Here is an 11,937-nt window from a genome sequence, read left to right on the forward strand (position 1 = left end):
AATGTATGAACATTTATTTATTTATTTGTTTGTTTATTTCTTTTTTGCAAAATTTGGACAATGCCTTTAAGTTTTTATCATGTAAAAAAATTAAAGATATGCTTTATATTTATATACTGTATATTTGGATATATATATATGCTTTATATTTATATACTGTATATTTGGTTTCTTTCATTTTATAGCACCTCAAAAATCCCGCTATACCTGCAAATTATGGGATATGACTTGTGCTAATAAGTGTACAATGGCCACAGAACCCCTTGTTCTCCTCCACCTACATGGTGCTTATAATTCAGCGACTGCTCATCTTATTTACCGGAAAACAAAGAGCGTCCTCAGCGATGTCTCTGGCAGACAATGAACAGTCATCTCTGCCCTCGGCCCAGACCCGCTTCCCTCTCCGCAGTCTATTGTGATCACAAATGTACTGACATTTACTCCTACTGAGTCTGCGGGACTTCTTCTGGCTACTTTGTACTCCTTTTGTGAACAGACACATCTCGGCAATTTTGACTGATATCTCTGCCGATACCGTCAGAAAAACACGACAATAACTGTGTTCGGAGGTTCTGGCTGGAAACATGCAGAAAATGGATGCATTAGAAGACCAGAACACATTACCCCGAACATGGGGAGGTAGCCGGCCAGGATAACAATGAAGACTGAGGGTACATCAGGCCGCTTTGTGATTCCCGCTTAGCCACTATAGTGGCGGCATCTGAGGGCAAGCTTTTAAAGTAGATCTAAACCCTAATGGAATGGCATTTGCATTGTTCTGCGCACAGCGCACCATAAAACATGCTTTTTTTTTCTTCAGAAAGACTGTTCACTTATTTTTCCTCCTTTGTTGGCTATTTGTAGCCACATCCTGTCTATATGCACTCCAGCAAATGGTATACATACCAACAACGGACTGACCCACCCAAAACCACCACCTCTAATAATTTGCAACGTGCCCACTCACGCCCCCAGTCACCATAATGAATGCCTTATTGAGTTACTGAGCATGTGCAGTAACCCAAATAAGGGTGAAGCTGTGGTTCCAAGACATCACCTGGGCACACGGCATTATCAGGACAGAGGTCAAAGATGTAGGACAGGTGGCACCTATGCGATGGCTGAATGGCATATCTCAGGGCTGGTTTCATAATGGTGATAACAGGGGGCCATTTCCATGCAAAAAAATGGTCACTTGTAGACCCCCATGTGACAGGGCGACAACACAGGAGCATGATAAGGGGACAGATTGTTGTCACCTCATAACAGGACGTACGATATCAACGGGCCTGTGGCTGCCAAATAATGAGGGGCTACCCATTAGGGTATTGGGTGAAGCAGTTTTGCTTACCTGATCCCCGCTCCCCTGGTAGTCAGCACTCTCCTTGTCTCGCCTGCCCTCCAGCTTGTGGACTGTCCCTCAGCTAAGGGTCCTGCATTGTATGTGATGACATCAGCGGGCCTTCCGTCCTCCAGATCGCAGGGGGAAAGAGGCTGTGGGTGCCGGTCTTGGTGCCTGGAGGGAGAGGGGATCAGGTAAGTCCTTTTCACAGGTACCCTAAATGAGCATTTAACCCTTGCAGTGGGGTGCTAGCACCACCAACAAGGGGAATTTTTCTTCCTGGAGATAGGCTTTAAGGTCTGTGCAGGCAGCAGCTTCTTGGTGAGGCATTCCCCAGCCCCGCCCCAGCACACCGAAGCCCCACCCCATCCAGCCGAAGCCCCATCTAGTTTGAAGGAAGGAGGGAGGAAGAAGGGAGAAGACAGGGAGGAGCCTCCCTGTCCCTCACTTGCTCGTCACTGCTGAGGCATCGAGATCGATGGCCTTAGTGTTTTTTTTTCTTTTTTTGATTGGATAGCTTGGACCAATTGTGCTTTGCCATTGGTCCAAGCCATCCACAGGGCTCACGCCTCTAACACAGAGTAGAGGCTGTGACAGCTCTTGCCTCACCAAGTTAGGTTACACAAGCAGTGGAGAAGCCCGCTGCTGTGTAACCTACCTACCTGTCAAAAGCTGGATGCAGCGCCGCCTGTAATTAACACCCAGCGCTCCGTCCATGACAGGTTACACAGGGGGGAGGATTTCCCTGCTCTGTAACCTGATAGAAGCCGATCTGAATGGAGAAAAAGCTGTCAGCTCCAGGCTTAAAGCTGACAGCATTTTCCTCCATAAGACTAAGTGAGGCTCCGCCTCCCCTGCCTCCCCTGACCGCACGTCCCTGGCAGGCAGAATGCGTTAGAAACAGTCAATCATCTGTAAAGGTTGCCGGCGAGCTCTCTTGTATTCCTGATTTACAATGGAGCCGGCCTTCCACATATTTGAACGTTTCCTGATTTATACCATTTATAAAAAAGTTATTTCCGCTTATTACCGAACACATCCCAGCGGGCTGAGCTTTCATAATCCTACCATCGCGCGTCTCGTGTTTTTGTCGCTCGCCCACTTTATAAATAACTTTCGTGCTAGGAAGAAGAAGACACAAAGTAAACTTTTGCAGAGACGGTAAATATATATCGTGTATCCAGCTGCTTCCTTCACACTGAAGAACTCCAGATTGTCTGCTTTGCTTACTTGTAAGGAGCGCTATCTGATAACAACACCGCTTGGGGTTTGTGTTCCAGGCTGGCAATTCACCAATTTGTTTTTATTTTTTTTATATATTTTTTTTTTATTAGAATTTCGGCAATCGTTGTAAAGTAAACCTGTCAGCGGCGAACACGTCGCATCAATGCCATGCCAGCAGATAGCAGAGTCTCCATGTGCAGATTAGACTTGTGTATGGCTGAAAATTTCGTTTTTCGTTTATATTTTCTTTCATTTCTTATCTGTTCGATATTCAGAATTGGATCGATCCTCTGAGCCGGCTGGCACCTAGACCGGTCCCTCAAGCCTATCTCCTCCTAGGTTTGCCACCTTTTCTTCAAGAGAATCCCAAACACTGTAGTGCACAACAATGTATTTTTTGGAGAATATAGAGAAGAGAGCGAGGAGTGGCAGCCAGGGGAGGGAGTAAGGAGACCGGCTATAGAGGACTACAAATCCCAGCAATACATTATACAGCAATGCAAAATAATAAGCTACATACTCTGTGTTGTTCCAATGTGACCTTTTCAGGCTCTCACCAGGGCTGTGTGGGCTCTTAGGTGGACTACACGGACCCTCAGGTAGACTCGGTGGGCTATGTGAGCTCACAGGAGGATGTGCGGGATCTCAGGTGGGCTGTGCAGGCTCTAAGATAAGCTATGCGGGCTCTCAGGTGGGCTGTGTGAGTTCTCAGGTGGGCTGTGCGGGCTCTCAGGTGGGCTGTGTGGGCTCTCAGGTGGGCTGTGTGAGCTCTCAGGTGGGCTGTGTGAGCTCTCAGGTGGGCTGTGTGAGCTCTCAGGTGGGCTGTGCGGGCTCTCAGGTGGGCTGTACAGGCTCTGAAGAGGATGTGCGGGCTCTCAGGTGGTCTGTTTGTGCTCTCAGGTGGGCTATGTGGGCTCTCGGGTGGGCTATGCAGGCTCTCCAGTCACTGGACTCAGAAACCGGACTCTACGGGTGAATCCATATCTGGCAACCCTATCTCCTCCTCTCCTCCAGCAATGCAATGTCTCTCAGCGTCCTCATGTCCTATACACTATATAGGGCGTGATGACTCAGGCACCTTAGACCTCCGGAGCAGAGGGGGAGAGAGGCTCCAGGGACTGGCCTTGGAGCCAGCTGTCTCCGAGGTTCAGCTGAGTAAAACTTTGTTATTTTCATTCCTAGAGGAAAACAAGCACTGCACCCTTGCAGAGCGGGGGTAGCCCCACTGTAAGGGTTAAGAATAATTTTCCCTGAAGTTCTACTTTAACCACCTGCTGTCCGGCCGCTGTAATTAAACGGCCGGACAGCGGCTTCTTGAGAGCGAGTGGGCGTCTTTAGACGTCCTTTCCGTCCCGCTCGTGTCCGCCACTAGGCGGCGCGCACGAACGGGAAATCACCTTTCTATGTAAACAGCCAGCGATGGCTGTTTACATACAAGCGTTCAGGCGTCCGTAGAGACGCCCGATCGCTTGTAATTGCGTGCGGGTGTGCGTAGTAAAAAAGTTGTAAAAAATACTAATAATACTAGTAAAAAAAATATTTAAAAAAAAACCCCGTTGTGGTGATTTAATACCACCAAAATAAAGCTCTATCTGTCCCCCAAAAATGGTATAAAATGTATTTCAGTACTGTGTTGCATGACGGAATAAATGTCAATCAAGGTACCGCAGCGCTGAATACTGAAAAATGGCCGGGACAGGAAGGGGGTGTAAACACCCCGGTCAGCAAGTGGTTAAAGATACTTCCTTTTCTATTGATCCCCAATAAATCACCCAGCTGCTTACTGCCAGCTTGGTGTCTGGGCATTGGATATATCTTACTGGATGAGACTAGTTGGGTGGCGTCTCTCCCATCGCTTACATGACACAAGCCCCCTTCTATTATCCAACCTTCTCCATTTCCTCTCCCCTGGTGACACTGTAGCGCAAGCAAAGCCAGAGCGGGCCCAGATCTTCACACGTGGCCGTCACATCTGGCTATCACATCTGCCGCCTGTGAATACTCGCTGTCTCTGCGAGGAAATGGGTTTGATTTACTCGCGGCTGTGAGATAGCGGCATTTCCTCTGACGGTAGGAAGTCGCGCGTTCGCTTTGTGCGTCCTGCAGAGAGAGAAAATCACAAAGTAAACTGAAAAGTCAATTTGCTACCAAAAGGGCCTTTTATAGTGGGAGGGAATCGGAGAGGACGTTCCATTCTGGAAGCATCAACATGGAGAACAATTGTGCAAACAAATCTAGATTTAGGGCTCATTCACACATTCAAGTGTGTTGATCAATGCGGGCTTAACGCAAGGGTACATAGAAGACAATTGTTCACCGTGTCCTGCTTGCACCGTACATGTGCATTGATGTGCATTGCATAAAAATTTAGCAAGTCTTCATTATTATGCAGTGCAAAGCACGGCATGGCACAGCACGGCGCGGCACGGCACAGCATGTCAACCCACCATGGTTCAATGAAGTGTTTTTCTTGGTAATTTTAAATAAAGTTAAAATAGATAAAAAGTAAACAGCGTGATGTGTACCGCCTTTATGCAATGGAGACCAGCGCACATTATATGGAACATGATCGAATGTATACAATGTAATACTGCATTATGACCATTAGATGGAGCTGAGGAGCGTACCAAATAGAAAAGGAAAATATTTATTAGGGATGCACCGATACTGATACTAGTATCAGTATCGGCGCTGATACCGAGTATTTGGGCCAATACTCATACTCGCCCAAATGCTTCCGATACTTATCCCGACACTGTAAGTTTCAGTATCAGGAAGCCATGAGTCATTACACACCGCCTGACTTCCTGATTGGCCGGGAAGCCGGCTCAATGTTTCCTCATCACCAGGAAGCATGGAGCTGGCTTCCCAGCCAATCAGGATGCCGGGAGGCAGGTAATGACTTGCCCCCCGGCTCCCTGATTGGCCGGGAAGCTGGCTCCATGCGCCCTCATCATTTGGTGACGAGGGAGCATGGAGCCGGCTTTGCGGCCAATCAGGGAGGCGGGCGATGTGTAATGACTCGCCGCCCAGCTTCCTGATTGGTCGGGAAGCTGGCCAATCAGGAAGCCAGGCGGTGAGTCATTACCCGCCCCCTGGCTTCTTGATTGGACAGAAAGCCGGCTCCATGCTTCCTCGTCACTTGGCGTCATTACACGCCGCTCGGCTTCCCGGCTAATCAGGAAGCTGGGTGGCGAGTCATTCCTTCCTTAATGGAACTTCCGGTATCGATATTCGTTATAGACGACTACCGGGGAAAAATATCGTTACTCGCACTCGATACCAAAAAAAACGGTATCGGTGCCTCCCTAGTACTTATTTCCTATACTCCTCAGCTCCATCTAGTGACCAACTTGCAGTATTACATTACATACTTTCAACCTGAAAAAAAAGACTCCTCGGGTCCACAAAGATGCATGGGGCGAATGTCTCTGCGCATTGGTTATCAATAGACCCTCCTCTGTGTTTAACATGCCTTAGGTTTATTAAAGGAGAATTATGAGGTTTTCACTCAGCCTCATAATCTGAGCCGACCTGTGACAATGAAACTGTCACAGGTCGGCTCAGTAGATCGGGAAGTGAGCGAACACATACCGGCGTTCAATCACTTCTCGATCCTGTCACTGCAGAGAGCCGTGACATGGGAGTGACTGGATTCTCCCCTGTCCGATCCTTCAGAGCTGACTGGTGGAACGGACGGGGGAGGGGGCGGGTACAGCTGGCTCTGCCTCTAGATTGGCAGAGACAGCTGTCACTCATGCAGCTGGGCTGATCCCGGCATAATTGTCGGTATCCGTATCAGCTGCCACGTCTCAGTATACCGCGAGCTGCAGCTCTCGGTATAGTGAGCTTTGGGTAACGGGAGGACGCTAGTTTGTGTCCTCCCGTTACCCTTCGGAGAACTATAGGGGAAAGCCTTAACCCCATAGTGCTCCTTTAATACTTTATTATGACGGCCCTAACACTCTCAGCTCAGAATTACTCCCGGCATAAAGGTCCAAAATGGGCACAAAGTGGTTAATACACCGGCAGCGCTTGTAGCAACACACATCAGATATGTTGCACAATGCGCACTTCTCGCCCCTCTAAGGGAATGTCTTTCACAAGAAATTTTAATTAAATGTAACAAGGCCATGATGCATTCCGAGATAGCGGAACATAAAGTGACAAAAAAGTGCCTATTACCCCCGTTCCTATTGCAGCCGAGCGGAAATTGATTTTGAGAAAAAGGAATAATGCGTTTATAATTACACCTAGCGAGAAGCTGATTGTTCAGCTCATTATGAAATCGGATCATTATTTACATGTAGAGAGGGGCCGGCTCTCTCACCCCTCCGCACACCTATATAAGAGGTGACTTGGATGAGCGGATAATATCTTCTAATTGAAAAAACATCGCCGTATTACGTAATTAACCTCTTGTGTGAACGCATTTCGCTGGCGAAGCCAGCTGGAGCTCTTGGAACCGCGAGGCTTTAAAACGCACACGGGCATCGGATGCATCTGAAGCCACTCCAATGGCCACCAGCTTCGGAAAGCATTTGACTGGGTTCAGGTAGCTTTCTTGAGGTCCATGAACCAGGGCCATGCCTACCCTTTATACCCCCTGAGGCTGTAGAGCATGGGGGGGAGCTTTCCGGGGTCTGTGTTAGAGTCGTGCTGTCAGCGGCTCTCTGACCGGTCCATCCCAGCTCACTGACGTCACTGGTTGCCAGGAGGTCGGCGGGATGCCAGCCAGAGCATCCTGCTCAGCTCCCCGGCAACTGATGATGTCAGTGAGCTGGCAGGAAGCCAGAGTGTCACAGGTTGATAAGAGCTTTTAGCAATCTGGGTTGTCCCTCTACTGCCACCCCCCCCAATGAGATACCACCTCAGGCTGCCTTATTATAGGGATGGCCCTACATGAAGCACCCTGCCAGATGTAGTCCAGATGTGTTACAACCCAACTTCTAAAATCTGAAATGAGATATAACCTATTAATGAGGAACTTCACCAAACCCCTCATCCTTCCTCAATTCACATTCCCACCTGCCCATCAAATCCAGCATTGGTCCACTGTGATCCCCTGCTCTACTGCTCTACTGCCACACCCCGGGTCCCACGCTAATATCTTGGCTTTCCTCGGTAGACTTTTCCTCGGTAGGCAATTACCAGAACAAAAGTTGCAGGTCTTTGAAGGCCACGCCTTTGATCCGTTACTTGCGGCAGTACTATAACCAGCCGCAACACACCGCCTCGGGGACAACCACCAACTGACCGCATACACTCCAAAATTAGCTGAATAGAGGACCCATACACTTTTTTCGCTCCGAGCCTTCCTGACTTGCTGCAGCCTCTAATGCACATAGTGAGATTCAGAATTACAGACAGCAGTAGCAGATGAACGCCAGAATAACAGTTAGCAGCATTTAACAGGCAGCTGGTGTCCCTCTCATCTCGATGGATCATTAGATAAAAATTGGAAAACAAAGTTTTGTCCATTGATTTTATTTTTTTTTCCTTCTTTTGTTCTTATGACATTATTGACGGCGGAATAAAAAAAAAAAGAAGCGGCGTTGAGACTCGCAGATCAGACAGTCAAATGTAGAAATCAGAGTTAAGAATGGGACAGATGTAGCCGAGTGTGACAGTCATTATGGATTGTTAATGGACAATCAGGTTATTGTCTGCTAACTGCCATTAATGGCCTTCACACTCCGCTGATTCCTTTCAGCGCCATGTCACAGCTCTGGGGACGCCTCAGGTGATAAGAGGCTTCTGGCTGTGAGCCGCTCACAAGAATTACTGGGCACTCTGCAAGTTAACAGGTAATAAAAATGGCTGTGAAGTAAAAAAGCTGACTTCAGGAGACGCTTTGTTATAGGAAAGCTTGACAGCAGACAAATAAAGCTATTAGTTCAATCTCAAGGAATTCTGTCTATGTAACCATGTCATTATATCTATGTAACTATGCATCTTTGTAGCCAAAGGATCCAGGCGTAGCTTCAGCTAATCCTTCGGCTCTCTTTGGCCGCCGGAGCCCTTCGGTTCCAGGGCTGCTGTACGGGCTATTCACAATATCCTGTACAGCAGCCTGAAGGCGGCCGAGCAGCTCAGCCGAACCGAAGGCATTCGCTTCGGTTCAACTGACCCGAAGTGTCAGCCGAAGCAAGGCGAACGGCCTGCCAGAGGCCAGGCCTTTTGCCCCGCAAATGACAGCTGGGCTGAGCTAGCCGTGATTTCACGGCTGGCTCCGCCCAGTTGTAATGACAGATCAGCGTCCCCAAATGACCTGGGGACGCGGAACTGTCATTAAACAACAACAACAACAACTGACTAAACCAATGGGCTCCCTCAACGAAGCAAGCCGAAGGAGGATCAGCCAAAGCTACGGCTGGATCCTTCGGCAGCTTTGTGAATAGACCCCTATGTATCTGTGCAACTATGAAACTATATATCAATATACACTATATTACCAAATGTATTGGGACACCCCTCCAAATCATTGGATTCAGGTGTTCCGTGAACTTTCCTTGCTACTAAATATTCAGCGGTCACCTGTTACTGGTATTATAACAAAGTGGAAGCAACTGGGAATAACAGCAACTCAGCCAGGAAGTGGTGGGCCACGTAAAATGACAGAGCGGGGTCAGCGCATGCTGAAGTGCACAGTGCGTAGAATTGTCTGCAGAGTCAATAGCTACAGACCTCCAAACCTCCAAACTTCGTGTGGCCTTCAGATTGGCACAACAACAGTGCGTAGAGAGCTATTATGTGTGTGTAAAGGCCGGCGTCCCAATACTTTTGGTGATATAGTGTAACTATTTATCTCTGTAACTTATTAACTTTGTATCAATGTAACCAAGGAACTATATACAGTATCTGCACAACTATAAAACTATGTATCAAGGTAACTATGTGTCTGTGTAACTAGATGCAGACCTCTGATAATATAGTCAGATATGTAGGCATGTCTTCAGATCCTCCCATAGACATGGATGCTGAAGGCCATGGAAGAGGGAGAAGCGGGGGCCATTGCTTGAAGACAACCAATCACAATTAGATCCATGCAAGTATCTGACATTTAGGGCCCATTTTTTGTGGTTGGTTATTGAATGTGTGTTACGGCAGACCATTTTATAACATTGTGTTACAGGATACAGAACACACCGCAGTATGGTGCTTTGCCATGTCTTCTGCTGTGTTGCAAAGCATTACCATAGTGCGTTGGACTGCCATTCATAATGACTGACTCTGCAAAGCATGTAATGTGCTGCCAAAGTGTAAATGGGCCCCGAGTCTTAAAGTAGATGGAACTTGGGATGCACCTATACCGGTTTTTCGGTATCGAAGACGAGTACCGATATTTTTTCCCGGTACTCGCCGATACTGAATACCGATAGCGGAAGTCCCATTAAGAAAGCCAGGTGGCGTATAATGACTTGCCACCTGGCTTCCTGATTACCTGGGAAGCCGGTGACGAGAAAGCATGGCGCCGGCTTTCTGGCTAATCAGGAAACCAGGTGCCGTGTAATGACTCATTGGCCGGCTTCCTGATTAGTCGAAAAGCTGGCCAACCAGGAAGCCGGGCTATGACTCATTGCACGGCGCCCGGCTCCCTATATAGGTCACCAGGTGACGAGGGAGAATGAAGCTGGCTTTCTGGCCAATCAGAAAGCTGGGGGGAAAGTAATGACTCGCTGTCCGGCTTCCTTAATGACCAGCTTCCTTACAAGCTGTCATTACAAGCTGCCCGGCCTCCTGATTGGCTAGGAAGCCGGCTCCATGCTCCCTTGTCACTGAGTGACGTGGGAGCATTGAGCCAGCTTCCCGGCCAATCAGGAAGCCAGGCAGTGTGTAATGACTTGCTGCCCGGCTTCCTGATACCGGAAGCTCAGGTATCGGGCTAGGCATCGGCGCATTTGGGTGAGTACCAGCACTCGCCCAAATACTCGGCATCGGCACCAATACCAATACTAGTATCTATCGGTATCAGTGCATCCCTAATAGAAACCCTAACTGAAAAACATTTGTGTATCAGAAACAACTGTTTTTTCCTTTATATATACTGTTTTAACTTTTTTTTTTTTAACCCGTTGTTGCATTTCAGTGCTACTAATCTTTAGCAACCTCTTTGCAGCATTTCCTGACTACATGCACACCAATGATGGTGGCACACGATTTCTGAGGGCTTTCCTGATTGTGACAAGAGCAGACCGTGCTTGTCTAATGTGCAGCCACTTGAAGCATCAATCGGAAGCTTGAATGACAGGGTGACAACGCATCAGCGCAATTGGGAGACAGGGACACCACGTTGCCACCCTATAACAGAAAAAGAAACTCTACAGCCCTGAATCACTCCACTGTGCCTGCAGCTATAAAGGTCAGTCAGGGCTTGTTTTAAAGCTTAAAGGAAAATTATGAGGCGAGTGAAAATCACTCAGCCTCATAGTTCTAGCCGACCTGTGACAATGGATCGGGGAGTGAGCGAACACATAGCGTCACTCGCTCACTTCTCGATCTATCCCTGCAGAGAGCCGTGGCTGTCACTCACGGCTCCCTGCAGGAATTCCCCCTCCCTGCTCCGATCCTCCAGCACTGACTGGCAGAACGGACGGGGGAGGGGGTGGGTACAGCTGGCTCTGCCTCTAGATAGGCAGAGCCAGCTGTCACTCACGCAGCTGGCTCTTCCTCTAGATAGGCAGAGCCAGCTGTCACTCACGCAGCTGGGTGGATCTAGACAGTAATGTCGGGATCCGTCCTGGCTGCGGCGTCTCAGTATACCGTGAGCTGTACCTCGCTATATACTGAGCTTAGGGTGACGGGAGGACGCTAGTTTGTGTCCTCCCGTTACACTTAGGAGAACTATGGGGAAAAACACTGACCCCATAGTTCTCCTTTAATTACTGCTTGTTAAGGATTTGTAAGCATTTGTAGCCTAAAAATAACTTTACTTTAAGTTTGAATGATGCAAGATGTCATAACACATGAGGGTTACATAGTTACATAGTATTTGAGGTTGAATAAAGACATATGTCCATATCTGTTATTTTATGTTATTTAAACAAAGAGCAACAAAAAGGAAACAAATGAAACCATTCTCTGGCTCACGCACGTGAATGGCTGTTGTAAAACTTTAGGATATATAGACCATGATTGGGACTTTACAGTGCTATCAGCAAAGTGACTAAACACCATAGATAAGGAGTTTTGCAGGTCAGGGTGAGCTGGTGAAAGTGAAAGTTGATTTGGAATGTTCGTGTACCTTTGATCACCTTGTAGGATGACACACGTCCAGACGCCCAGGGCCGGTGCTAGACTATTGTGCCCTAGGCAATACCAGTCACTTGCACCCCCCCCCCCCCCCCTGTCATTTTATGTTAAGGGGGGCC

The sequence above is a fragment of the Nanorana parkeri genome, unplaced genomic scaffold, assembly GCF_000935625.1.
Source record: "Nanorana parkeri isolate BGI_ZX_2015 unplaced genomic scaffold, ASM93562v1 scaffold62, whole genome shotgun sequence".
NCBI lineage: Eukaryota > Metazoa > Chordata > Amphibia > Anura > Dicroglossidae > Nanorana > Nanorana parkeri.